The sequence below is a fragment of the Maniola jurtina genome, chromosome 10 (assembly GCF_905333055.1).
Source record: "Maniola jurtina chromosome 10, ilManJurt1.1, whole genome shotgun sequence".
Classification (NCBI taxonomy): Eukaryota; Metazoa; Arthropoda; class Insecta; order Lepidoptera; family Nymphalidae; genus Maniola; species Maniola jurtina.
Genome location: NC_060038.1, coordinates 1,887,848 through 1,892,649, shown reverse-complemented (window position 1 = coordinate 1,892,649; position 4,802 = coordinate 1,887,848).

The window sequence follows — 4,802 nt, the reverse complement described above, 5'->3', positions numbered from 1 at the left end:
TCCAACAATCGTGTATAAGACCCAAATTTTGCGATGTAGGATGTAGGTATTGTCTGGAATTGATATTGCCTTTTTACTTTCTCGCAATTATCTTTACGAAATATCAATACGAGAAAAAGAAAATCTTTTTCTTGAGTTGGATGACCTCCCTGGCGCGTGTGGAGCGGTAGCGCTGGGGTCTTATAAGTGGGAGGTCTCGGTTTTTTGGGTTCGATTTGGGAATTCATGAGGAGGTACCTAAATTCCAAATTAGCTCTGGTCTGGTTAGTTGGAACGACTCGGCCGCGGTTAATGACCACCCTACCAAAAAATCTGGACCGACTAACGATTTAGCGTTCTGTTCCGATGACACGTAGAAATCGAGTAATGGTAATTAATATATACTATGTATTTAAACTGAAAAAAAAAACTAAAAAATATTTTTTGACGAGTATGACTACGAACCCATATATTTCGTGACCTTAACGCTGAGTCTGACATGGCGTACTGGACCAGTAATTTTATTTGAATTACCGAATTTGCCAGGATAAGACCCTAGTGAAAATACTTTATTATTGAGGGCACCTGCTTACGTTAAATAAAAAAATCAAGTTTATAGACTCAGTGGCTTGAACTCTATGTTATGTATTATGTTAGTCAGCCAGTTTCTATTGAATAAATAGATTTATTTAGTCCAGATTTGTTGAGGTATCATAGGGAGGGTCCCTTTTGTTGGGCCCATGTAGCTACTGTTAAGGTAAAGGTAAATGTAAGTAGGCTACATTATGATCCAAATGAAAACAAGTTTATTTGCATTTAAAGGCACTGTGACCTTAGATAGGAATAGGGTTGTCTCATTGTGAGGAAATTCGAGAAAATTCCAAAACTACACGTGCGTGGAAAAATCTAGGCATTACTTACCACCCGTCACCATCCATACATACATGTCCATTAATCAGTTCGTACTTCGTAGCGGCTTCGTCTTTCGGAGAACACGCCATCACTCCCACTCACGGTCCTTCACCTTTCTCATTCACCCATTTCCCTCATCTTATTAAGATCGTCCCACATTGCGCTTACCTGTAGGTACCTAGGTACACGGTTTACACAACAGAACGCGTCTGACTCAACAGCCATCGGCATCGGTCCTATGACCTGCCCTCTGCCCTGCCCTCTACTGGGTTATGTCGGTTACTTTGTTTTTACTTATACTACAACTGGTTATCATTTTGAAAACATAGAAATGATGCTGTACAAAATAACTGGGCACTATTTTCTGTGACAAACTGTATTTAGTTTAATTTACTACTATTATAATTAATTAGAGTAAGAACAATTTTTTTTGTGACAACACCGTCGAAGGGAGTAAGTTAATTCCACAATTTTTCAACTACCTAGGTACGTGGGAGAAAAATGATCTGCCTCAACGGGTGGCTAAACAAATATTTTACTAAGCACTGAGGTGCTTGCAGGTACCTATTATTACGAGGCTTTGACAACCCTAGAGGTCTTAGATAACGGGCACATACGAGAAGGTAGAATTTTTAAGAGCCTCTTTTGCAAAGTAACGCTTTTCCGTTTGTTTAGGATGGGGCTGAGTGCCGGGAGCCGGGAGGGAAATCTACCAGATTTCTGATCTCACAAGAACCGATGTATGTAAAAATAGTCGTGATTGAATTTGAAAATCCGATTTTGGTTTCGAGTTATTGAATTTGAATTCGACGTTTTATTTAAAACTTTTGGGATGAAAATCTTTTCGGATAGAGACCGTAGGTCCGGTTTCCATTTTTTTATAATAAGAAATAGCGAACAAATGTGTAGGCGGGTCACGTGATGTTAAGTGATTACCGCAGCACCAGAGGTACCACCGACATGGTTGCCGGCTTTCCATCCCTTGCCAAAAAGTGAAACGAATGAACGCAATGACAGAATGCATCCATGCATTGGCTGGGTAGTGTATTGTTGATCATGAGTGCATGGGAAAGAAGATTTTAAAGATTTCACCGGTGGTACCTGCGACGCCATATTGTAAATATGAATCACAAGAAGCTGCATGGACACAAGCCGAAGCCTTTCGGTAGACAATGTACCTATTTCAGCGAGAAATAAAAATTCCGTACTTTCGCAACGAAGGAAATTTGTCATCACCATACCACACAGTTTCATCAAAAGAATAATAATTATACTATAATTAAATAATAATATTAAACAATACTATTTTTAAAAAGCTCTAAAAATTAAAATCATTTCTTATTTGCCCGGACAGAATAAACTTAAGGTATGACTTACGAGTAAAGTCAAAGAAATAACAGCATATCCAGTTATAACACACATGCACAATGTACAATATAAAGTCGTAAATTAGTTTTCATAGCAATTATTCAAGGAAACATAAACACACACTAGCGACATATATTATCAGAAGACAAAAAATTGCCACGTACCCCTTCACCCTATATTATATTAAAGTTTGAAAAACATACAGCAGCAACAATTTATGAACTACGCATCTCTTAAGCGCAACGCACACTGGCAAAGCTAAGGCGCGACTTCTTTCTTAAAAACGACTCAAAATAAGCTTCATTTAAGTACTTGTTAAACCGGCTCTACACTCGCGGCGCGAACAGCCGCGTAAGCCCGCGACAACTGCGAATCACGAGTGTAGATGTTGTTTCCTTTCCCCGACCAGTATCGGTTTTTGGTCCGCGACAAAGGGTTTGCGGCGCGAACGTGAACGCATCGTCAACGTCACGAACAAAACTTGCGAGTGTGGAGGGACACAGTTCACGCGTGGATCACGGCATACATTCACGGCGCGAAATAACGGTGCGAGTTCGCGCCGCGAGTGTAGAGACCACTTTAGAATAGCTTCCAAGTGAATGACAGCATGTATGTTGGGTTGTCCTTAATTATTATTAACGATACAACGGAGCAACGGAGAACTTTTTTTATATAGATATAGTTAAGATTCGGAAAGTGATGAAGGCTAGATTCGGGAAAATGAAAGTTTCACACGGGATTTTTAGAAACCTGAATCCCCGTGAATGAAGTCAAGAGTTATGATCTATGTTTAATAATTCGAATAACTTTATTATTTACGCTGATACCTGTTATGTTAACCTGACTGAGGAGCAACTGAACAAACTTGAGCGGCTTCAAAATCTGTGTATAAGGTTCATATTTGGGCTACGAAAGTATGACCACGTTTCCGAGTTCCGCCGAAAGCTCAAGTGGCTCCCGATACGACTTCGCAGGAATACTCACATTCTTCATCTTCTTTACTGTATACTCTTCTATCCTTCCACTCCTCTTTATCTTAAAGAACGATTTGAGTACCTATGTAACACACACTCCTTATCTCTCCGTTCTCAAAATAATCTACGGCTGAAAATACCTACACACTCCTCCTCCTATTATGCTAAATTTTTTACTGTTACCGCTATACTGCTCTGGAACTCTCTCCCCTTGGATATCAAACAGTCTAAATCATTGTCTATTTTCAAAACGAAACTGAAACTATTCTATTTATCCTCAATCTGATGTGTTTATTTATTTATTTCTACTTTTTATTCCTCGTATCTGTCGTCTATTCCTATCCTTATTCCGTTCTTATTTACTGTAATATCATTATTATTATTTACTTAATTATTTATTTTAAATTTTATATATACATTATGTTTATTTACTTTATTTTATTAGTACACCCCTTCCACTTTCTTTAATTTTTGTTATCTCCTCACCCTAAGGTTGCCTGGAAGAGATCGCTATTTTAGCGATAAGACCGCCTCTTGTACATAAATCTATATTGTTATTTATATATTACTGTCTTGTTGGTGTACAATAAAGAATATTTTACTTTTACTTTACTTACTCATCTGTTATACACATGATTGCCAGAGCAAGAAGCATCGGTCACTGCGGTTTGACGTCTTGTGAGAGTATTCTTGGTACAGAAAATAACTGTCTCAGTAAGTATTATCAAGTGTGTTCAGAAGGCGACTTGACAAAATGTCTTGCGACAAAAAATCGCTCATGTGTCCATATATTTACGCGGTTTCTAATTAAACTTGTGTCACAGTGTAGCGAATACGACTGCATCAAAGGGAATGAACATTTGAAATCTAGATTGCAATCGAATTCTATTCTGTGGTCAGCCTGTGATAGGATTTGTGGAATGGATTGATAAAATTGAAGTTTTTTCAGTTTTTAACCCCCGACCCAAAAAGAGGGGTGTTATAAGTTTGACGTGTGTATCTGTGTGTCTGTGTATCTGTGTATCTGTGTATCTGTGTGTCTGTGTATCTGTGTATCTGTCTGTGGCATCGTAGCGCCTAAACGAATGAACCGATTTTAATTTAGTTTTTTTTGTTTGAAAGGTGGCTTGATCGAGAGTGTTCTTAGCTATAATCCAAAAAAATTGGTTCAGCCGTTTAAAAGTTATCAGCTATTTTCTAGTTTTCTTGTAGAAAAGAAGGTTAGATAACCCTTAGGTTCATAATATTCAAGTGTCAATTGACAAATGTCATGCTGTCAAGATGGACGTTGCCTAGATATACATAATTATTTATTTGAAAATGATTTGTCGGGGGTGTTGAAAATTTTTAATTTACACTTGTTGAGTACCTTTACTATGAAGCTAAATATGGGTATATTTTGTATGGCGACTCAGTCGAAGGCGACTGTTAGAATTTATATGGAAGTCGCCGGGCGACTAGCCGTCCGTACGTAATGGATCTAAATGTAGGCGAAGTATGAAAAATAGTAAATGTATTTTTTTAGAAAAATAAAGCTGTATCTATCGTTTTTGATTTGCATATTAACAG